This window comes from Cupressus sempervirens, chromosome 2 (genome assembly GCF_028749045.1).
Source record: "Cupressus sempervirens isolate cs-2001-9-10 chromosome 2, ASM2874904v1, whole genome shotgun sequence".
NCBI classification, from domain to species: domain Eukaryota; kingdom Viridiplantae; phylum Streptophyta; class Pinopsida; order Cupressales; family Cupressaceae; genus Cupressus; species Cupressus sempervirens.
The window spans coordinates 696,999,132-697,025,602 of record NC_143119.1 but is presented as its reverse complement, the minus strand read 5'-3'; positions in this window follow the sequence as shown (position 1 = coordinate 697,025,602).

Here is a 26,471-nt window from a genome sequence, read left to right as displayed (position 1 = left end):
CTTTTCCATTATCTATCAATGCTCCACACCCTTCCACCCTCTCACTTGATCCAATCATCTATCTCCCTATGTTCCCATGATGTTCCAACATCACATCGCAACAATGTGTAGATCACTATCCCAATTCTCGAGCTTGTAATCACCATCATCTCCCTATATCACATCTATGTATTGCATCCCTATATCATATCTATGTATCATATCCATGTATCATTTACCTATATCATATTTGTATATCATACCCCTATACATAGCACAAACATATCCTCACCATCCCCTATACATAGCTCCTATACAATGTCATCCTTGCAAATATTTCAATTAGTTTCATTTTACATACCATCCCTCATAGTAGTTGTCCATCATCACTATTCCCCCATTTATCAGTCACCAATCATCAACTCATCCATTATCTATCCTTAGTCATTAGCTCATTGGTCTTTGGCCAATCTCATTGTACATAGCCCAATCTCATGTCATCTCATGTTAGATCAGGTCTTGTAGCTCTTTAGAAAGTCCTTATGTGCAAACCGCTATCACTAAAGTATTATCCTTAGAATTTCTAGTTTCTTTTTTAGTGTCGCTACTAGGTGCTACAAGTAAGTCCTTGTAGGATACATCTTTCCTTTTGCTAGACTTGGGTCTTTCAATATCGATTCCTACAGATCTCTTTGACACACAGTTATTTTTTGTCAATTTACTCTTTCTTTTGATGTTGGATTTCAATTTTGGTTCTTAATGATCTTTTTGGAGCAATCTAGTTATCCCCTCCTCAAGGTCGCCATGATCATTCATATCATGGTGTGCTGGGAATAGGGCAATCACTAAGCAAGGTCTTGATCTATCTTTCATTTTTTTCCTTTTTGCATGTGAGTCAGTTGGGTATAACCCTTGCATATCCAAATATATGATCATTTATGATTATATCGTGCACTTGGGGAATATCACTTATTTTTGGGTTACCTAGTGTCGTTTGCACTCCAATTCCTATTGGGTTTCATGTGTGATGTTAGGGAAATCCTTGCATGTTTTTTTCTGAGTCAGTCCTATGCAAAAATGATGACAAGACCTTGATGTTCTTGGTAACCTTGGCCAATCACAGATATTGCTATATTAAATTAAGTGCTCAACTACATGGTGGTTCTCTTTATAAAGAATCCCACGCTCAAGCTTCAAATGAATTCCATCACATCCCCCCATTCATAAAAAGGAAACCCCCAAAAGAGCTCATTGTAATCATATTATCATCAATCCTATCATTATTCTATTAGCATCTATCCTACATCCTTATCCTATCTTGAAACCTATCCAAAAATCCTTAAAAAAATCCTGTAAAGTTTCCAAAATCCCACCCATTCATCCACCACATCCTAAGGGTTCAATTTAAAAAGAAAAATCCCTCATTTCCCCTCATGTCCTCCATCCTATCTCACAATTTTGTCTAATTTCTACAACTAATCTCCCATTTTCTTGTACTCTCGCAATGAGAGTATGGGCCACTTTTAAACTTCTTTCATCCTTTGTGTGTCCTCCATCTCACTCCAAATTCTTACTTTTCAAGATGCCATCTAGTCTCATTTTCTCTTCTCATCACCTTATAGAGGGGGCATCACACATTACAATCTTTTATCAACACTGAGGCAACCTAGTTGCTTTAAAACCTTCTTCAGGTCATCTATTATTTAAAAACATCTTTGAAATAGTGTTGTACCAACACTATATTTATGAAGGGCAAAATGTTGACACCTAAATATGATCACATAAATGTGTAATCAAATTTAGTCATCTTCTAAAGCATATTTTAATTAAATATTAAATATTAAATAATTTTTGTGCTATCCCCTAATTAATTATAGCCAAACTAATAAATTAATAGACAACCAATAGTCTAATTAATCCCCCTTCCTCTAAAATAAATGCAAAACTCATTTAATTTAATCTCCAAAACCCATATTGTTATATGATTATTAAAATTTGCGTTGAAAAAATGGCGCTCTGCTCTGCTTTTGCGAAAAAATCGAACCCTTCTCTACCCGTGAAACCTCAAAAAAAATTCTTGTGAAAACATGAAAACACAAGCGGATTCGGGCCGATTTGGCAGCAGAAGAAACCACAAAGCACATATGATCAAAGATATTCTGTAAACACAGCAAATAGATTTGAGATTCTTAAAAATGATGCAGAGGAAGCTCGCAACCAAAGATCTGGCAGGAGCAATAAAAAACATGAGATTTATGCCCAAAATCCTCCCCCACAAAATTCTCTAATCAGCTCTGAGGTATACAAAAATCTGATTCACCAAATATTTTCGGTAGAACAACTGGATAATCAAATTCGTATTTTTAATTTAATGAGATATGCTCACCCAGAGATATACAAGGCTATGGATCCGGATCCAAATCAACCGGTTTTACCTCAGGCAGGAATTTTTTTGCCCTATGCTATCTCTCCAGTATCCTACATCCCCCCTCATCGTAGAACCCATAAGTCATGTCATCCTGTGAACCCTAGCCCATCTCCTAGGTCATCTCTGCACTATGCAAAGGATGAACCTGCCAAAATTTCAAGCATAGCTATCGAATCATCATGGGACAAATGCTTAAAGAAAGGCATTTTTGCTATATGGAATGGTCCACAGGATGATTTCCCTTTGTTGCTCGACTAGTTGGAGGAGTCTTGCGAGAACCAAGTAAGTATTTCCACTTTCTCAGATAACACACTTTTTTTGCAATGTTTAGATGAGTCTATCAAAAAAGAGTTTTTATTATGGTCTGAATTTTTTTTTAATGGTCACTGTGTTAAATTTATAGATTGGTCACATAATTTTAAATTAGAAAATTTAGATTGCAAGTTGCCCTCTTGGTTTGTCCTGCCATCCCTCCCTCTGGAGCTTTGTCATGAAGACATTATTAAAGCCATAGGGTCGGAGGTAGGAGAGGTCAGAGGTATTGATGCTTCTTTCTACTACTGTAACAATGTCAAAGTGTTAATCAGTGTGAAGTTTAATCATCCATTGGAATTTAATAAAAAAATTATAACTAGTAAAACATCTTATGATATCAAGTTTCAGACATATAAAAAGAGAATAGTTGACATTTTAAGATTTGATGATTCACATAAAATCATGCCCAAGATCCTCCCCCTTACCTCGGATATCAGCAATCAACTTTCTTGGTTGAGAGCAATGAAGAACAAAATACTGGAAGATCATACCTCTCCAACAAAATTCCAAAATCAGGTTAATCAGAAAGAAAGGACAGTTCATAAAGTTTTAGATAAGGTTTTACCTAATAATAGAAGACTTAAATCGGTTCTAGTTTCTATTCCTAAAAAGGACTCAAATCTGGCATTGGAGGGAAATCGTTCTAAGAGACAAAGAGGAAAAAAGAAAAAGGATGCGGTGGAACATGACAAGGAGAATTGTAAGTCTAATCCCTCAACAGAATAGTTGGTAGTTAGAGACAAAGAACCCCCAAAAAGGAGTGTAACAATGTCCACTATAATCATAAGCCAAGATCTAGAGCAAGACACAGAAATACAAGAGGCCACTATAGAGTACAAAGGAAGAAGTAATATGGAAGATGGAAATGAAGAGAATCATTGGGAAACTGAAACTATAAAGGGGTCTTCTGCATATATGTATCAGAAGGAGCTTGAAGAGAATAAGGAAAAGGAACGACAAGAAGAGATAAAAATAGTACTACAGAATCAGTGAAGGATCTAGACATAGATGAAGCTGAAAATAATATGCTTTTCTCTTCACCCAAGGGTAGGACAGAAAAAGCAGTTTCAGGATCAAAAAAATAAGAACATCAGCAAATGAATACTGAAATACTCCATGAAATAGAATTAACCACTCCAATACTTGATGGAACTAGAAGAACTTCAAAATTTTGGCAAACTCCAGTTGGGCTTCCCTCCTCGCCTTTCAGCCCAGTGGAGGTTCAATCACAAACATGGATTAATGGCAAGAGTCCAGAAGCCTCGATTGTAAAATACATTCAGAACTTTTTAAATGAGGATCTAGAATTTAGACCAGAGATTGAAGTGTTAGAGTTTGAAGATAACAAACTTGAGCAATTAGCAGAGGACCTCATTCAGGTCTTTAACTATGATAACATAGATAAGAGTACTACCTCTCAAAAAGAGGAGATGATACAAAAAATTATCAAATTGGGAGGAGATGACTATACAGCTGAGGATCTCCAAAGGGATATCATAGAGATCCAGATGAAGGACAGTGTAATGAAGCAAGACAAACAGAGTGGGTTTAATTCAAAAGGCAAGTAGGAAATGGATAGGACAAACATGGGAGAGTTCACAGAAATAGAAATAAAGAATTGGAGGAGGACAATCTCGGAAACCAGATTTGCAAGGAATTGGAAATGGAAGAATTTGACAAAACAGAGGAAGGTGTTGCACTAACAGAGCAAGAACTGGGTATTTTTCAGCAAGAGCTTGGTATACAAATGAATCAGCAAGGTATAACCTTTCCAAATTATGGAAAGCCTAAAGGAAAAAGGGGTAGGAGATCTCTGAAGGAACTACGTGAAACAAAAGGCCTAGCTAGAAAATAAAGGAAAATTGATGAGTTGCTTAACATAGGGAAGGGGAAGTGCCTTCCTAAGGCAGTATGAGGATAACAACGTGGAACGCTAGGGGCCTTAATGCTCCTAGTAAAAAAAGGTTATTTAAACAATATTTTAAAAACTTTAATTCATAAATAATTTTAATCCAAGAAAAAAAATTCAATAAGGTAGAAGGAGCTAAATTTAGTAAGATGTTGGGATTGTGGGATTCTATCTTCATAGAGGTAATAGTTGCCTCGGGTGGCTTAGGAATTATTTGGAATTCTAGGAAAGTAACACTAACATATTTGGTAAATAATAATAATTGGTTGTTTGTCAGTATACAGAGTCTAAAATCAGATATGAAATTCATCCTTATCAATGTGTATGGTCCTAACAGTAATATAGGGAAAAAATTTGTTTGGGATGATTAAGTACAGTTATCTCAAATCACAAAGATAGTCCGATTATATTAGGAGGTGATTTTAATTCGATTCTAAGTTTAGATGAGAAAGTAGGGGGTACTAAACACCTGTCGCTCTCATCTATAGAATTCAAAATATGGATTGACAAAATCAGTTTATTAGAAATTCCATCAAGTAATGGAATATTTACGTGGAATAATAGAAGAAAGGATAATGATATATTGCGGAAAAGTTAGATAGATTCTTTATTGTAGGTAATCTCTCTTCCTATAATAAGGATTTTCAATCCTCCATTCTACCCTTTGCAGGATCAGACCATTTTCCTGTTTGTTTGGAGATTACAAAACCATCTAAACCGCCCAAAAATACTTTTAAGTGTGAGAAGATGTGGTTTCTAGATCTGAGATTTATGAAATTAGTGAAGACATGGTGGACTCAAGCAAATTTCATGGCGTCCAAAATGTTCAGTTTTGTCTCCAAACTCAAATTACTAAAAGAAAATATTTTGAGATGGAATAGGGAACACTTCAACAATATTTTTAAAGAAAAACTGGAAATTGAAGAAAAATTGAAAAACCTAAATCAAGAAATTATAAAATATGGTATGAATTATGAGAAATACACTTTAGAAAAAGATCTCCTCATGAAACAAGAAGCTATTTTATCCAAAGAAGAAACCTTCTGGAGACAAAAATCTAGAGAGAAATGGTTGGATGAGGGAGATCGAAATACAAAGTTTTTTCATAATTCGACTATGTTGGATCGATCTCTAAAGAAAATCACTAATATCTTGACTCCGTAGGGCTTTTGCATAGAAAACCCAATTAAAATAGCAGACACAATAGTTTCTCACTTTAAGAATCTATTTAATAATTATGAAGGGTCTAATAAGGAGGCACAATCCAAAATGCTCAAATTTATTCCAAAATTGGTCACTACAAAAGACAACAAATATCTAAATAAACCAATAACTCTGGAAGAGGTAAGGACTGTGCTCTTTAATATGAGTCCAAATAAATCTCCAGGCCCTGACAGGTTTCAAGCCTTCTTTTTTCAAAAATATTGGGATATACTAGGGGAAGATTTATGGAGAGCAATTGAAGCGTCTAGGAATGGTGGATCCTTGCTGGCTGAAATCAACTATTCTTTCTTCACACTTATCCCTAAGAAGGATTGCCCGGAACATCCTAGAGACTTCCACCCTATAGCCCTATGCAACTCTATATATAAAATATTTTCAAAAGTTATAGCTAATAGACTCAAGGTCATCATGCCAAAATTGATTTCTGAAGAATAGACAGGCTTTGTTCCAGGAAGATATATTTTGGATGGTATAATTATAATTTAGGAAGTCATCCACTCGGCTATCATAGATAAAGAAGCATGTATGTTTATGAAGTTAGACATCCAAAAGGCTTACGACATGGTCAATTGGTGTTTTCTCTGTAAAGTCTTAGAAGCATTTGGTTGTTCTCATCAATGGGTAAATCTAATATTTAAATTTATTTCTACTTTGAAGATTTTGGTTCTCATAAATGGGACGCCTGAAGGTTTTTTTGATATTTCCAGGGGTATTAGATAGGGAGACCCACTATCTCCCTTTCTCTTCATTCTAATGGCTGGAGCTTTCACGAGAGCAGTCTCCTTCGCTTATTAGGAAAGGAGGATCTCCGGTATTTCGGTTACCAAGAATCTCCCTAACATTACATATCAATAGTACGCAAATGACACCATTTTACCTGGCAAGAGCTCCGTCCAAGAGGCCATGGGTTTTAAAAGTATAATTCAGAAATATATGGATGCTTCAGGTCAGAAGGTTAATAAAGCAAAATCTAAAATTTTCTTCTTAAATATCGCTCTTGAAATGGAAAATAGGATATGTGGAATTCTGGGATACAAAAAGGGATTTTTCCCATGCAAATATTTGGGTATCTCCCTAGAGAAGAACTTGAGGTATAACAAAGTTTGGATGGACACGATCGATAAGGTGGATAAGCGGATTGGTAGCTGGAAGAATAAGTGGCTCTCTAAGGCAGGAAAGATAACCAAGATCCGAGCAATCCTTTCAGCCACTCCAATTTTTCCCATGGCATGCCTTCCTCTCAATAATTGGATGTCCAAGAATTTTGAAACAAAACTTAGAAATTTCCTGTGGAAGGATAAGAAAAATGACAAGAAACTTGCTCTTATTAAGTGGGACAATTTATGCAAACCCAAGGAATGTGGGGGTTTAGGAATTAAGAAACCGCAATGGCAAAACGAGGCTTTAGGAGCTAAACTTGTATGGAGGTTATACCAAGAAAATGAACATAAATGGGCCAAAATTTTATATTATAAATATCTAGATCCAACAGACCCAGAATCAGTATTCAGGATGGAAGAATTACCTAAAGGGTCAGAGTGTTGGAATTTCATGTCAAAATGTTGGGGAATCATTAGCAAATATCTAACTTGGGATGTGGCGGCTGGGAATAAAGCCTTTTTCTGGGAAGATTCTTGGGATGGACAACCTCCTATTCATTCATCCTCTAACTTAGAGAACCTCATTTCTAAGTTGAAATCATTGTGGGGTAATAAGGTAAAAGATTATAAAGTTAAAAAGATGTCGGATGGGGAATTGCGATGGAGATGGCGCTCTATCAATGATTTAGAACTTGGACCGGATTCAGTTGTAGCCTTCGAAAAGATCATCTCGAATAGGAAAATTAAACAATTTGAAAGGTCGGATAAACTCATCTAGGCTGGATCAAAGGATGGTATCTACAGTGTAAAGCTTGGATACCAATCTATAATTAACTCACAGCAGTGGAACTATGTGGACATCCCTTTAAAATTGTGCTGGGATCCAGCTTGCCTTCCTAAGGTGGGTTTCTTTTTATGGATGGCCCTTCAGAACAGAGTTTTGACAGCGGATAGATTAGCTAGATTTGATATCTTGGGCCCCAACTGGTGTGTCATGTGTAAACAAAGCAATGAAGATGTGGATCATCTCTTCCTAAATTGCCCTTTTGCTCAAAATTGCTGGGAATGGATTAAATCCCAACTAAAGTGGTCAACCCCTTTTCATAAATCCCTTAAGGGGCTCCTCAGTTCCTGGCCCACACATTTGGTTTGCGGGGTATATAAAAAACTTTGGAATATTTTCCCATCCCTAGTGTTATGGGAACTATGGAAAGAAAGAAATCATTGTATTTTCCAAAATAAAGAGCAAAATTTAGACAATTTTCTGCTAAAACTCAAAGTATCTATTATAGAAGTTATGAATGCTAATCTAAGGAAATATTTTCATGAAGAAGGCTCTTTCTCATTTTGGGATGGTATAATGAAGAAACAATGGTCCAATCTGATCAACCCTCCTCTGGTATATGCAGCTAGCAATAAGGAGGCAAGGGCCAATTGCAAATGGGCTCCTCCTCCCCCAGGATGGCATAAACTAAATTTTGATGGAGTTGTGAGAGGGAATCCCGGTATAGCTAGTATAGGTTGTATCATCAATGATGAGGATAGTCGGTGGATAGCAAAGTTAGCCTCTCCTCTTCCTCCAGTTTCAAATAACGTAGCAAAATTTGAAGCGCTGGAGAAAGGTCTGCAACTCTGTCATAAATTAGGTCTTCCTAAAGTTGTCATTGAAGGAGACTCTCAAGTAGTCCTAAATGCCATTAGGAAAAAAAAAGACTCTTAATTGGGCCTTGAATTCAAAACTCCAAGAAATGCTGCTATTATTGGGAAATTTTGAGGATGTCCTAATCATCCACATTTATCGAGAAGGTAATATGATAGCTGACGGACTTGCGAACAGGGGTGCTGATGGAGAATCGCTATTGATATAAAACTTAGAGTCTCCTCCTCCCTTGTAGTTCCTAGAGGTTTTTTTCATTCAGATTCACTCATATATTTTATTATAAATATATATATATTCATATATAAATGCATATTTACATAAGTATGCAGACTCATAAATACAGATATATATATATATATATATATATATATATATATATATATACATACATATATACATACATACATATATATATATATATATAGATAGATTTTCTTAGATTTTACCAGAATTTATATTTATAAATATTCGAAATAATAAATATTTAAATATTATATTTTACAATAAAGTAAGAAAGAAAAAGATAGAAAGGAGAATAATTTAAGATATATTTGAATATTTCTTTTTTTAATCCTTATTATTAGTATTTAATAAAACCTATTATTATTAAAAATATTAATAATATGTAGCTGTATTGCTATTACTTATATACCTAAGATATACTTCCCATTTAAAGTCTCCTAGATTAGAGTCCTTATTGCAGCTACGGAGGAGTAACCCCGAAATCTTTCATAATTGTCCCCCTTTAGGAATGGTGGTCTGATTTAGTATAAAGATTATACCCAGTGAGTATCGCATTAGGCATATCTAATTTGGTAAGATATAGAGATTATCTACTAAATTGATCCTTAACCTAACCCACCTCCTATTTGGCTTTGTTGTGTCGTGCTTTCCAACTGTCATCCAAACTAAGATCTTGGTAATCATTACGAATTTAGGTCCGGGAAATTATCATAATTAGTTATGATTGTGAGTTTAGGCTGGAGGGAGTCCGAAATTTGCCACTTGGCTTATGAAGTAAAGATTCTGCAACATGTGATCAGATATTCAATGTCGAGTGTGAGCAGTTGAGGTCATTTCCATTCTAAAGCTTTTATTCTCGGTTAAGGGTCACATAGGATAGGCCGAATAATGATGGATTTCCTTTGTTAAATGGAAATAAAGTTATGAGTGGGATAACTGATTGAGAGTGATAAATTTTTACTGCTTCTTTGTGATTGCTCGTTGTTACGATGGAAACCAATGTGAATGTCTACCATGTGACAGAGAACAGAATGATGGCCTTCCTCAGGAAGGTAAAACCAGAAAGATGGAATCGTCTCTTGAGAAATGTAGATGATATGATGCATTTTTCTATGAGTAGGGCGATAGGGGAATATGCTTTTGACTATAGGGCGACCTGGAGAACCAACAGCTCTATGATTGGATCATTCATTGGGGTGATGGTAAGGGCGAAGATTGATAGAGAAGAGATTGTTAGGCTTTTTTTAGATATTTTCAATCCTGTTTGGAGGTGAGGGTTAGAGAAGGTTGTTCTCAATATTGATGACAAGGGCAAAATCCCTCACCCTGAGAAATACATGAGCCTTCCCCTGGGTGCGGAGGAGTTAAAGACTGCCCCTTGATGGTAGTGTCTAATGGTTAGGGACAATTTGGCCTTTTTTAGGGCATGGCCACGAATGGAAGTGAGTGTGAATTTCCTTTTGGGTTGGCATGGGATTAGGACAAAAGAGAATCTGGAATGGGTGGTCAAGTATGTCAATATGTTTAAATCCTATGTGAGCCTAGGAGTAGTTTTCAACGACCTCAATGCCTTGGAATTCTGCATCCTCAATGCGAAAAAATCAAGCAAACTCAGGGTCGATTATGTACTCCCCCCCAATGTGGTCATGGATGACCCAAACTCTGTTCCAGAGGTGATTATGGTCTCATGGAAATAGTAGAATCTGTTCACAATTTTTGGTTTCTAGCTTTTAGACTACTGTTTTGCTCCTAGATATTAAGGGCTTATATAGTAGGCCTTCAGGTTTGCTTAGGGTTCTTATTTCTGTATAATACAGGGTGATATGTCTATCTCTGTTATAGCAAAAAATAGTATTGAAATGTAAATCTTTGACAATATAGTATTGAACTGTAAATATATGATAATAGAAATAGATTTCCAAATGGTTTGGTGTATTGAAGGATCAGAACTTTAGCCCTGCTTAATTAGATAATTTAAGGAAGAAATTTAAGAATTATAGTGGCTAGTCACTAAAATATCCATTTAAGGAATGCTCTGTTAGTGGTAGTTTCATAATAGAGAGGGGATGTGTTATCAAGAAATGGTATTTCTCTTTTAAATTAACATAGGAATTTGATCTTTATTTGTATAGTCAGGAACCTGGATGATGTGCCCCAAAATTTCTTCAGAGTGTCATTGTTTGCAATCTCTGTTTGCTCCAAGGAGTCAAGACGTTGGTTTTCTTTCATTATTTGATTCATGGGTTTCGGGTCGATATACAATGTTGTAGATTTACTGTTATCTGCTTTGACTAGATTTCATTAGATGGGAAGTTTTGTTAATTCTTAATTAGGTTTGAAGATTTTTTAGGAAGATTATGAAATCTCAGTGTATGGTTAATTTTAATATTCATTATCATTTGATGTTTTTATATTTAGACTTAAACATTGTGAATACCTAGGCATCCTTCTTGGTCTTTTAAACTATCTCGGATCTATTGATAATCCCAAGTTTATAAAACAAGGGATTTGCAGTAGGATCTCCCTCAGCGACATGATATTGTTCTCAAGATAGTAGTGACTAATCCAGTGTTTAGAAATTTTATTCGTTCCATTTTATGTAAACCTAATCGTGACTATTCTGATAGATCTGAGGGGTTGGCTTGTTTGGGAATAGTTCTCAGTCAGGATGTATATAAGGTAGAAGTTGATTATGTGAAGACTGAAAGATAGATATTAAAAGATTGAACCATGAGTTATAAGGGATTTAAGAGTACTGTTTATGTCTAAATTCGCTGTTCATAGAACACTCATGTTAGATCCATATCTCCAATTTAGTTTAAACTAAAGATCAATAATTAATCAAGCAGATTAATGGTCTATAATTAGATCTGATAAATAGACTGCTTATTAATAATTCTAGGTTTTATAAGGTTAATAATATTTATGTCTCTATTGAAAGTATTTTCATTTGCATACTAACTATCCTTGTGTCTTGAAGAAAGAATTTTTTTTAGACAGGTGTCTGACATTGGATCTTTCCAATTGTAGATAGAAGGAAATTACTCTGAGACAAATTTTCCTGGAATGCCTAGGTGTATTTTTATGTAATTTTTTGTAAATTCATGTAACTTTGAGATCAGGGGTATGCCCCTATGGAAAGGTAATAATATAGGACATAAGTCCCGGGCAAGACTGGAGGTTTTCTTCTTCGTTCTTTCCTACCAGTGCCCGTTTGAACGGAGTAACACATTGTAACTTTTATCTTATCTTTATTTTAATATAAGATCCAAGGCCTTGGCCGTTTATCGATCAAATTTTTTTTAAAAAAATCTCCAAAACCCCTCTTTATTTAATTAATTTAATTAATTAAACCCTCCACCCACTATCTAACTCTTCAACCCAACAGTTACCCAAACTCAACTCATGCACCAAATATTCCTTTTTTTAATTAAATAATTCATTTAATTAATTAAATCTTATGCACTAATAATTCTACCTTTTAATTAAATAATCTATTTATTTAATTAAGCTCATCCACCAACCTTTTCTCTAATAAATCCATCCACCTCCCATATCATCCAGTCAACTGAGCCACCTCACCCACCTTAACTGAAACACATCACCTCCTTTTCCATGTCTAAAATCCCTCTCCATATCAGTCGCACGAATTAAGACATTATTAATTCCCTCTAACCCAAGCCCAAGTTCACTCTCATTCCACATCTCCCTCATCCATCTTTAAACATAGAATTCCATCTCCTCCACCTACTTTAGTTAACTGAAATTTGTTTCACACCTCACTCAATTAACTATCCATTAGCAATTCTTATCTCCTTCCCACCCAATTGCCTATAAATTGAATCCCTCTCCTCTCACAAATCATCCACCTTCATATCCAAACTTATAATACTATTTGAGAACCTAAGAACTATCAAAATACCATTATAATGGAAAAATCCACTCATTCCTCCATTGTTGAATCCTTCATCCATCTCTCATCCATTGAAACTTGAGGCCACGCTTGAGCATACATCTCCATCCTTTGGACACGTCTACTTGTTGATATGAGTTACAAGTTCTCTCCTTTGGTTTTCATCCCTCTTATTTGGTTTTATTGTATAATCTATATGTTGCTATGTGATTAGTTTGTGAATGTTTTTCAATTAATTACTGTTCTTTGCACACTAGTTTTTATAGCACACAGTATGTAGATGCATAGTCTATATTTTCTAATGCTATATGCTTTTCCAACTAAGGAAAAGTATTATGTGCATAATAACCGTACGATTATGAGATGCATAAATCTTGATGCACAAACTAAAGTTGCAATGCCAAACTTTTCTTACAAATTAAAGTTCTCATTATAACATATCAATATTACATATCAAAATATGGTAGTGGTCTAGAAGTAAGCCATGGAGATAGACACATACATTAACTATCAACAATCTGGATGAAATTGTAAAAGATCCTAGTCACATTTATTATTCTACCTCAAAGGAACCATGAGTAATGCACATGTGTTTCACAAACATGTGGTAACGATAGAAGGAGACACGTGCATTTGCACATACATTAGTGAATCATAGACATCTAAAATTCTCTTTAAAAAATGCTCACAATAATGGGCACCATGAGTATCCAATGCATGTGTGAGGACAACTTTACATTAATTAGAAAGTGCTATTTTGGGAGCATTTCATACACATGATAATGCTTCATATTCTCTGAGTGATCAATCATAAGAGAATAACCCCCTGACAAGAGCACAACCCTTTTCTACAACATATGCATCAGTATATCCCTTGTATCCATCTGGGGGTTTGAAGTACTCTTGTATATATGCATTTCCCAGATTTGCGGAGTTGGATAAAAAATGGGACACAATATCTACATAAAATATTGTTACAGACTCATTTTCCAAATAATTTTCACCTACTATGGAACATAATGAATCTTTAACATGTGAACATTGAATAATGAATATGTGTTCCATGCTTGTAGAGTTGATTGTACCTATGATTGGACAATCCCATTCAGGACTTGGAATGTTTATTCATTCATACATTTCAGTGCTCCAAAATTTGGCATACAAGTGAAATTGGCATATGGAACAGTTAGGTATTCTGAGCCTTCTAACTTCAAAGTAATTTAAGAGGGCTTAATTATTATCCAATCTTGGTTAATCTTAGGGAAATAAAAAATTCTATAATCAAATTTAAAATGTGAGAAAGACAATAGTTTTCAAATGTCATGACAATACTTTACATTTAGGTATTTTTCTAGATGCTTATATTATGTATTTTCAAGGAACTCCTAGTTCAGAGAAAACAACAAGTTCTAAGAATGAAATATAGTTAAATTAGTAGCATTATTATTTAACCCTAGAAAGAGTGTTAAACATAAAAGGAAGAAATTATACTCATCTATTTTAAATAAATCCATTCTCATTACAAGAAAAAGAAAATAGAATAAACATTAATTTTTGTGTGTGTGTTGTTATAAGATAAATGAAATCTTATATTGTAATTAGGTGGAAAATTACTCCTATGATGTCTTGGAGAGATAAAATAGTGGATCAATATATATGCATCTATAACTATTTATCAAGAATAGTATCCTATGCTTACCATTGATTTGATATTGAACTCTTGGCTTCAGAAAGCGTGTGACCAATCTATCAAAGTCACCATCGAGACCTATGTATACAGATCCATTACGTTAAAATGTCAATACTCTAGTTTCAAATATTGTAACTAAATAAAATAAAATTATAATTCAAAAAATTTATTTTAAAGCTATTAGAATGCAATCTCTATACATGTTTCTATGTGATGGTAATCCTTCATACAACTTTCATATGTTATTTTAACATTGAGAAACCGACCGAAAAACTAAGTTGGAAAATGTATGTGTGAGTATTCAAGAGAAGAAGATTAATGAACTAATCAAAATAGTATTTACACAAACCCTTGATGTTTGTTTCTTAGTTTTTTGTAAAATTCAAACTTGTTTTGTTATTACAGAAAGGAAATATTGCAACAATTAAATATGGCAACAGATTGGATTGCTTACCACAATTTAACTCTATATATTTCAACAAATTTTTATTGTTATACTAGATTTTGTACATGAAAGTTGAAGTAGAAATTTTCTAGTAGAAAGTAAAACTTACCATCAATGGTCAAATAGATGAATTATCAACTTATATATAATTAACAATGTACATAAAATGAGCAATATATGAGGAGGTTTAGACAATTTAGCATAGATTTGAATTTACATGAACAAGTAGCAAATGGAGTTATAATATAATATCGGATTATACTATTGAAGTATAAAAAATATATGAGATCAATCATCTACAGTGTAAGACAACAAATTTAAACACACACATATTGTAATTTGAATAAATAATTTAGTGTACAACCTTTAGCTATAACCCTGTAATGAATATCAATATTCCACCTTAAGATGGTCTCAATGCCAAATAACACTGAATAAGTAAACAAGTAAAATTAAATGTGCATTGAGGAATTACATAAATAATATACCATAATGGAAACATTACGATGTATAGTTGCAACTCACTCGAGTGCATCAGATAATGGGATATTTGTATATTATCTTAGGCTTCCTTACCCAGAGGGTTCAACTATATGCAAATTATATGGTTTTATGCTAATGAAGTTAGATCAAGCATTTATGTCCTAATAGAAGCATTTCTTTGAAGAAAATTTCTGAGGAGCCATAGAAGTATGGTAAAAAAAAAAGAAAAAATGATTTAGATTACTCCATTTCATTGCAAAGTATTCATTGTGATGCAATACAATACATAAGACACAAGTTGAAAAATGTTTGAAGCCCATCTATACTAAATTTAGACTAGATGAATTTTCAATTGATTATTAAAATAGACCCACCTGAGTATTTTTACAGTTTGTATGCACAAATAGAAATTGAATAAACTAGTCATTCTTGAGTCAATAATATATTCTACATTGAAGCAAGAAGACAATGCTGATCACCATATGTAGACCATGACAAAAGCTCTAACACATAGTTTTGCTTAACACAATCTATGAAATCTGTATACTATCAACCTTTGATATTGAGAAAGTGACACAACTATCCGCTATTATCCATTTCAAACTTTGAAACCATAGCTTCTCTAAACTTAGGGGGAACAAAATCTCATTCTTACAACATATCACAAGATACATGTATGGCATAAAATTTTGAAAAACCTAAAGAATGTGAATTGGGTAGTAGTTGTATATTTGACAACGTGGTGGTGAAATTGAGAAAACTAGTTAGTTGTATTATTTTGGAATCACAAGGAGAGTCACATGACTCATCCACATACATAGTAGAAACTACTAGACACATTATTTTCTTTGGTGTCATCTCTTAGACTTTGAGGGAAGCAAATATATACCTTTAATGCTAACATCATAAAGGAGGTTGATGGGAGTGCCAAAAATAACTAAGTGTCCAGCATTTATAAGCATCTTCAACAAACACTATGAAAAGTATAGCTTTAGTTGAGTCAATGAAATGCTGAAAAGTTGATCATTACACTTCAAATTATACAAGAACCACTAAATTTATAGCAAAAAATAGAGGTTTGCTTCAACTCTAAGATTTATCTTATGAAGACCACCAAAAACTTTCAAAAGCTACGATAATCATGAAAATTATACCAATGGAAAGTAAAAAATGCACAAACCACAATATTACAAAGAATAGATACATAAAAAGACACTCATTAACACTAAAAAGTACCAATAACAATGTCCCTTTAAGATTTATTTTACTCCACAAGAATCTTGTTTATAAAATCATTTATAAGATTATGTTGCAAAGATTAACCATGCAAAATATACATTATGAGGAACTAGACATATGTTTCAAAATTTCCTTACCAAAACACAAATCTTTTAAGAACTTCTCTCCAACATTGCTTAGAACAAGAAACAAGACACTATGAAATAAGAGACTTGCATATGCACAATATCTTAGGCCTGCCTTGTTAATACATTAAACAAAATTACTATTGGAATTTGAGGTTGTCAAAGGGAAACACCAAACATTATTCAAAGTAATCGAAGCAAAAGCCACTTGCTTCACTCGCAAGCTTTTAGAGTGGATTTAATCACATGCTTTTCTACACATGCCCACAAGTATTAGATAGTAGTGTAGAGGAAATTAAGTTTTTCCAGATTTTTTGTAGGGTTCATCATTTTGTCCTGTGAAGGAAGAGAGATTTAATAGTTCAATAGCTCATTGTTGACAATGACTATATTTAGGACAATAACTGTACAATAAACAACTATAGTGACTATTATGCCACCTGAAGAATTAATTTCTACCTAGTACTCAAGGGCATTGAAATATGAACACACTAAATTCAACACAAATTGTTCAATGTATGTTGTAAAGAGAATTAAAATTTTGTAGGAAAAAATTCTCTCAAGCGAGAAATCATGATAATTCATAGCACAAACCAACCAAAAAAAAGGAAAAAGATGTTTCAGAAAAAAATAAAAATATATTAAAATTTAAACTATATGAATAAAAATTGCTCATTTAAAATTAAAATATTTGATTGGTCCAAGAATAATGCATTCTAGCTCATGTAAAATGCAAGTATTTGATTGGTCCAAGAATAATGCAATCTAGGATCCAATGAATGTTGGACCTAAAAAATAATAGAAGTTTAATTTATCATTTAAAAATGTAGACTACTTAAAGTTTGCTATATTCACTAGATTGATCTTGCCCTATAGCAAAAAAAAAGCATTGAAAAAATAATAATAAAGCTAGCAGGTTTTTCATTATGGGCATCACCCACTGACAGAAAGTTGCCTTTTGCTGGCAAACTGTGGTACACACTGGAAAAATATCTTATATTCAAGCCAACTGGCCGGATACCAAAAAGGCATGGTGGTGGTTAGCTTAATAAAAATACTTGATAAATAAAAGAAGAGGAAGTGCACGTTGTCATTTGCATTGTTCATCTAGAGTTTTCTATAGCAAATGGTGGCATTTCCCCCATAGTGCACGTGTCCTGAGAACACTTACACACTTGACATTTGCATGAATAGGTACACCTTTCATTTGCTATCACCCTTCATTGTAGTAGTTTCATTTGGGAAAGGCAACATGACAGAGAGGTAGCGATTCTTCACCTTCATAAAATACTTGCTCGTGATTTATATCCATTTTACCTAGGTACACATTATCTGATTCTACTTATTTATGTTTACTTTGGCCTCCTATTCTTATGCCATATAAAATGAGTATTAATTTTTGTTACACTCGGGGTTTTTGCTAAGTAGAGGGAACCTTAAAAAGGTCCAGTAGCAAAGCCAAGAAATCGGTAACAACCACACAAACTTGCAGTGAAATACCAAACCATCACCACAATACATGTATGTGTATATTTGTTGATTCTCCTTTTCCACAATGAAATTTCAATTCTATGTGGTTTTAATTCTTAATAATTAAAATTGTAAAATATTAGTTACCTGTCACATAGGTAGGCATAAATTAATTCTAACAAAATAAATGGCTCTAGATGTTCGAGTGCAATAGAACAAAATTTAACTTATTGTATATCATGGAAACAATAAAGCTAACATTTTTTTATAAGACTCACTAAATGTTTGAGAAGCTATTGGAAATGATTGAAAAGATCATGAGGAAAGTTGTTGGAATGATATATGGAAATGGTAAAGAATGTTCTCAATCATTGTTTTGTCATTGATGTCAAACTTGCTATTTGCAGGAATGACAATTGTCTTAGTGATCAAAATACTATCAATTAGTTGATTGACAAGGAGGAGGCAATCAATAAGATGTAACTAGTACACCAAGAGAAAGGTTGAAGTTATGATGTTGTAATGAAGTACAAGGATTAGCTAAGCCATTGATGAAAAAGTGTGTTGATGACATACTATAAGACACGGAGAATGGGCACACTGAAACATATCAAAAGATGTAAAGTTTTTAGCTAAGACATTTGTAAAGCCTAACTGAAAGTTCATTAGAAAGTAGGAGCCGAGCAAGCTAGTAGGAGCCGAGCAGATTCCTAGTTGAAGCCAAGTGATATCAAGTGCCGAGTAAACTTCAAGTGCCGAGTAAACTTCAAATGTCGAGTGATATCGAGTGTCAAGTAAACTTCAAGTGCCGAGCACCAGTAAAACCAATAGTGCCAAGTAACACAGAGGTGTCGAGCACTAGTAAAACCAATAGTGCCGAGTAACACAGAGATGTCGAGCACCAGTAAAAACAATTATGCCGAGTTGCTGCATTATTTTGAAAATCGAAAATTTGCCATATCTAAGCCGACAAGGTTGTTATCTAGAAGTTTGTAAATTAAATGGAAGATAAGAATGATGAGTTGGTGGCATAGAACACCATGTAAAACGTTTTAAGGATACAACTGACGAAGTTTCTAGATGAGAACAAGATATGAGGTAGATACATTGTATCCTACCTAATACCTTTTGAAACCCTAAAATTGGAGAAGAAGAATTGAGTGGCAAAAGCAAAAATCAGATTTCTATTTAAGAAGACATAAGTTCATGGAAAAGATAGTAAGAGAGAGAGAGAGAGAGGCGGTCAAGCATGAAAGCATAAAATGTTGAAGGAGGTGCTAAGGAGGAGAGAGAGCATAGTTACACTGTTTTAATAAGAAGACCCCAGATATGGATGCATTGGCATGATGAGTAAGAAGACTCAAGGAGACGAAGCTTGATAAGAAGACAAGCAATCAGTGCTAAAGTGATTGAAGCCAAGCATAAGGATTGAACTAAAAGTATGATCTGAAATCTTCAAAGTATGTTGTAAGTTATATCAGATCAAAAGGCCATTATTGTTACTTTCTAGCAATTGTAACAGTTAGTTTAAATCCTATGGACTTAGGTTGGTTTGATAGCCATGAGATAAATCCTTCAACAGGGTGACATTCCAAGTGAATGTTCTAAAGTCCTTTAACCAGGCCCATTCCTAACAGTTTGGTGAAATCCTCTAACAAGGTCACATTTAACAGTGTGTTGTAAGCCTTTAACAGGGTAGGCTTTTAACAGGGCATCACTTTAGAAGAGTGAGAATCAAGTAGCATGTTACTGGTGGTTTTTCCCAAATTGGGTTTCCACATAAATCATTGTGTCATGTGTTGATCTTGAATGCTTTATTTCTGCATATTGATTTACTGTAACTTATTAATATGGTCGATTTAAGTTTGGATGGATGAAAAGTGTATGGATTTATTAAAAGTGCAGAAAAAGTATTATTAGGGCATTTGGACCTTGAATAACTGATTCACCCCCCCCCCCCCCCGCCCTAGTTATTCTAAAGAATTCTATCAATTGGTATCAGAGCTTTACTGCTAATTCAGTTTAAAGGAACTATAAGCAGAAAAGATCAAAATGCCTAAGAGAGAAGTTCCCAAGCTCAACAAAGACAACTTTGTTGCATGGAAAAGTTTGATAAAGCTACAACTTGGATCCATAGGAGATTATGCCCAAAATTTAATTGTCACTAAACATGTAGATCTAACTAGTACTCTTACTGCAGAAGACATGAAAAACAAGTAGGAACACAATCAGACAATGCTAGAGATTGCCTCTACACTCAACTATGCTGAATTTGATGATAACAAAGGATGTAACACTACATTCAAAATGTGGAAAGCCCTATTAGACATCTATGGAGGAGATCCGAATGTACAAAGAGCAAAAAGAGAAAGTCTTAGAGGAAAGTTTGATGATATGAAAATGGAGGAAAATGAGAATGCTGCTCAGTATGGCGCAAGAATAAAAGAAGTGGTAAGTGCAATAAGATGCTTAAGTGGTCAACTAGATGAAGATACTGGTAATAGTAAGTTCTTAAGAACCTTGCTCCCTATCTATGCTATTAGAGTATCGGCAATACAAGAACTAAGATGTATACCAAGAAACAATCTAAGTTTTGAAGGTATAATAGGTAGACTCACTGCTTTTGAGTTATCTAATTTTGACATCTATAGACCAAAGAATGCTGAATCTGCCTTTAAGGCTAAGTTATCACTAAAAGATGTTGATGACGTAAAATCAAAGAAAAGAAGAAAAATGAAGTATGTATCCAGTGACAGTAGCACTGATGAGGAAGATGTGGAATAATTGGAAGCATTGCTTGCTAGAAGATTTCACAGAGGAAAAGAAAAATTCAAAGGTAAGATGCCTATCATTTGTTTAAATTGCAATGAAGTAGGTCATATTGCTGCCAAGTGTTCACAAAAAAAGGATTACAAGGAAGGCAACAAAAAAAAATTCAGAAAAGATGATGACAAGAGAGATTACAAAGAAAAAGGTAAGAAGTGTTATATTGTTGAAGAAAATTCTGATGACAATGATGATGAAGTTGTTTATGTAGCCATGAAGGATCAATCTGATGAAGAAGAGCCCACAGCATTGGTAACATGTATGAACAAGAATGACAGGTGGATCATAGACAGTGGATGCTCACATCACATGACAGGAGACAAAAGTAAGTTTGTTAACTTTACTCAGTATGATGGAAATAGTGTTAGATTTGGTAATGATGCTCCATGTCAAATCAAAGGAAAAGGTTCCATTAAGCTCACAGAACAAATTTCATGTGATAATGCATACTATGTTGAAGGATTAAACTACAATTTGCTGAGTGTCTCACAGTTAAGCAATGTAGGATGCAAAGTAGAATTTGGAAACAAAACTGCAAAAATCTATGATACTGATGGTAAACTGATAGGAAAAGGAGATCAAACAAGGAGTAATCTATTTTACCTTGATATGGATGATGTTTCTTGTTTTATTGCAAAATTTGATGATGAATGGTTGTGGGATAGAAGATTATGTCACGTCAACTTTGACAATCTGGTCAAGATCAGTAAAATGAAGAAAGTCAAAAGTTTACCAAAATTGAAGAAGCTTGATAATATTATGTGCAAACAATGTCAGCTAGGAAAGATGATAAAGTCAAGTTTCAAAAGCAAAAACTATACATCCAAAGAAGTACTTGAACTAGTTCATACTGACTTATGTGGTCCAATGGAAGTGCAAAGCTATAGAGGAGATAAATAAATAATGTTGTTTGTTGATGACTATTCTAGGATGATGACTGTTATGTTTTTAAAACAAAAATCTGATGCTTTTCAAATGTTTAAGTGGTATGTGGCTAGAGTTGAAAAGGAAACAAGAAAAAGCTTGAAATGCTTAAGATCAAACAGAGGTGGTGAATTCACATCAAATGAATTTGAGATATTTTGTAATGATAAAGGAATCAAAAGAAAAATGTTAGCTCCAAGAACTCCCCCACATAATGGAATTGCTGAAAGAAGAAATAGATCTGTGATTGACTATGCCAGAACATTAATAATGGAAAAGACTGTTGCTTTAAAATACTAGAGAGAAGCTATAAGTGTAGCTGTTCATACACTGAACCGAGTACAAGTCAAGAAAGGTACAAATACTACACTTTTTGAATTATGGTATGGTCACTCACCCAATGTAAAACATTTCAAAGTATTTGGTTGCAAATGTTTTATCCTTAAAGATGCTAGAAATGGAAAATTTGATGCAAAAAGCGATGAAGGCATATTCCTTGGTTATTCCACTAGAAGTAAGGCATACAAGTGTTTGAATACTAACACTAATAAAATTGTGGAAAGTGAAAATGTAAACTTTGATGAACATACAAAAGTCCAAGCTAAAGAACCAAAAAGAATGGATGAATATAGAACCTTTGTGTATTCTTATGAAGGAATGACTGATGAGGATGATGTCAATCAAATTGAAACTCAACAACAAGTTTCAGTTTTAGCCGACTCACAACCAATGAATGTCGAGTTGCATTCAAAAGCCGAGTTGCAGAATGAAAAAAATGCACAATCTGATTTTGAAATCAGTATAAATGAAGGAGACATAGAACAACCTAAAAACTCAGTACATAGTGACCCTGAATCAGAAATATCAAACATGGAAACAAGGATAGAACCAAGATTATCCAAATATGTAAAAAGACATCACCCTACTGAACAAATAATTGGTGACAAAGATGCAAGACCAATGAAAAGGAACAGACTAAGACATGAATCATGTCTAATCATCAAATCTAAACCTAAGACAGTATATGGTGCATTACAAGATGATGACTGGTACAAAGCTATGGAAGAAGAGATTGATCAAATAAAGACGAACAAAACTTGGAGTTTGGTTCTCAGACCAGTTGACAAGAATGTGATTGGCACCAAGTGGGTATTCAAAAAAAAGCTAGATGAGAATGGTGAGATTACCAGAAACAAAGCTAGACTAGTATGCAAAGGTTATGCTCAAGAAGAAGGAATAGACTATGGGGAAACATTTGCCCCTGTTGCTAGAATGGAAGGAGTAAGAACTTTACTTGCATATGCTGCATATAAAGATTTTAAAGTCTATCAGATGGATGTAAAATCTTCTTTTTTAAATGGCATACTAGAAGAAGAAGTCTACATTGAACAACCAGAAGGATTTGTTGATGAAAACAACAGGGATATGGTTTGTAAGCTACATAAAGCACTCTATGGTTTAAAACAAGCACCTAGAGCATGGTATGAGAGACTTCACAAGTATGTAATACAAATAGGATTTGAAAGAACTGATGATAACAGCAACATGTACATCAAAGCAGAAGAAGGTAAAGACATTATTGTATCTGAAATCTTTGTGGATGACATAGTGTTTGGTGGAAAGGAAGTGCTTTGCAAAGGCTTTGTTGAAAAAATGAAACATGAATTTGAGATGTCTATGTTTGGAGAAATCAAATTCTTTGTTGGATTGCAAGTACATCAACTCAAACATGGTATATTTGTGACACAATCAAATTACATCAAAGAGATTCTTAAAACATTCGGATTAGAGGAGTCCAAACCGGTCAGCACACCAATGGCAACAAGAAATAAGCTGTCCAAAAATGATGAATCAGCTGAAGTTAATCAAACAATGTACAGATCCATGATTGGAAAACTACAATATGTTGTACATAGTAGACCAGACATAGCATTAGTAGTTGGAATAGTGGCTAGATTCTCTGCTAATCCTAAAGAAAATCATCTCATAGCAGTAAAAAGGATAATGAGATATCTTAAAGGAACTAATAACTTTGGTTTATACTACAAAAAGAATGAAAAATTTGAGCTCAATGCATATACAGATGCAGATTGGGGAGGCAACATTGATGATAGAAAAAGCACAAGTGGAGGTGCATTATTTCTAGGCAAAAGGCTAGTTACCTGGACTAGCAAGAAACAAACATGCACATCTCAGTCCACTGCAGAGTCAGAATATGTGGCAGCAGCAGTCAATTGCACAAACATTGTGTGGCTCACACATCTATTGGAAGGAATGAAAGAAGAGGTAACAAAACTTGTGATATTGTATTGTGATAACACAAGTGCTATAAACATATCCAAAAATTTAGTAATGCATGCAAAAACTAAGCACATCGCAATCAAGTATCATTATGTTAGAGAACTAGTAGAAGACAAACAAGTGAAGTTGGAATACATTCACACAAAGGAACAAACTGCAGATATCTTCACCAAACCATTGCCAAAGGATGCTTATGAATATCTTAGAGGCAAGTTGGGGGTAATACCCCTAACTCAAGCAGTTTAAAGAAAAAAGGAAGCTGTCCTGCATCACCAGCAATGAATCATTGAAATATCAGAAGAATGATGCAGAGGATCACAGTAGGAGCAGAAACTCCAAATCAGTCACAAGCATGGTGATAGAGGGAGAAAACAACAAGAAGCCAAAGCTCATATTTTGCATAATAAAGATGCTACATCTTTGGCATTTATGTCAAAGAGGGAGAAATGTGAAACCTGATCAATACAAAGCAAGAGGGAAATATATATGAAAGAGGGAGATATATGAGATCAACTAGCAGATAATGTATACAATCTTGGTGGCAACTAAGTTGATCAATTGATCAGTTTGGTTTGCCATCAATGCCAAAGAGGGAGATTGTTGGAAATGATTGAAAAGATCATGAGGAAAGTTGTTGGAATGATATATGGAAATGGTAAAGAATGTTCTCAATCATTGTTTTGTCATTGATGTCAAACTTGCTATTTGTAGGAATGACAATTGTCTTAGTGATCCAAATACTATCAATTAGTTGATTGACAAGGAGGAGGCAATCAATAAGATGTAACTAGTACACCAAGAGAAAGGTTGAAGTTATGATGTTGTAATGAAGTACAAGGATCAGCTAAGCCATTGATGAAAAAGTGTGTTGATGACATACTATAAGACACAGAGAATGGGCACACTGAAACATATCAAAAGATGTAAGGTTTTTAGCTAAGACATCTATAAAGCCTAACTGAAAGTTCATTAGAAAGTAGGAGCCAAGCAAGCCAGTAGAAGCTGAGAAGATTCCTGGTTGAAGCCGAGTGATATCAAGTGCTGAGTAAACTTCAAGTGCCGAGCACCAGTAAAACCAATAGTGCCGAGTAACACAGAGGTGTCGAGCACCAGTAAAACCAATAGTGCTGAGTAACACAGAGATGTCGAGCACTAGTAAAAACAATAATGCCAAGTTGCTGCATTATTTTGAAAATCGAAGATTCGCCAAATCTAAGCCGACAAGGTTGTTATCTAGAAGTTTGTAAATTAAATGGAAGATAAGAATGATGAGCTGGTGGAACAGAACACCATGTAAAACATTTTAAGGATACAACTGACGAAGTTTCTAGATGAGAACAAGATATGAGGTAGATACATTGTATCCTACCTAATACCTTTTGAAACCCTAAAATTGGAGAAGAAGAATTGAGCGGCAAAGGCAAAAATCAGATTTCTATTTAAGAAGACATAAGTTCATGGAAAAGATAGTAAGAGAGAGAGAGGTGGTCAAGCATGAAAGCCTAAAATGCTGAAGGAGGTGCTAAGGAGGAGGGAGAGCATAGTTACATTGTTTCAATAAGAAGACCCCATATATGGATGCATTGGCATGATGAGTAAGAAGACTCAAGGAGACGAAGCTTGATAAGAAGACAAGCAATCAAAGCTGAAGTGATTGAAGCCAAGCATAAGGATTGAACTGAAAGTATGATCTGAAATCTTCAAAGTATGTTGTAAGTTATATCAGATCAAAAGACCATTATTGTTACTTTCTAGCAATTGTAACAGTTAGTTTAAATCTTATGGACTTAGGTTGGTTTGATAGCCATAAGATAAATCCTTTAACAAGGTGACATTCCAAGTGAATGTTCTAAAGTCCTTTAACCAGGCCCATTCCTAACAGTTTGGTGAAATCCTCTAACAAGGTCACATTTAACAGTGTGTTGTAAGCCTTTAACAAGGCAGGCTTTTAACTAGGCATCACTTTAGAAGAGTGAGAATCAAGTAGCATGTTACTGGTGGTTTTTCCCAAATTGGGTTTCCACGTAAATCATTGTGTTATGTGTTGATCTTGAATGCTTTATTTTTGCATATTGATTTACTGTAACTTATTAATATGGCTGATTTAAGTTTGGATGGATGAAAAGTGTATGGACTTATTAAAAGTGCAGAAAAAGTATTATTAAGGCATTTGGACCTTGAATAACTGATTCACCCC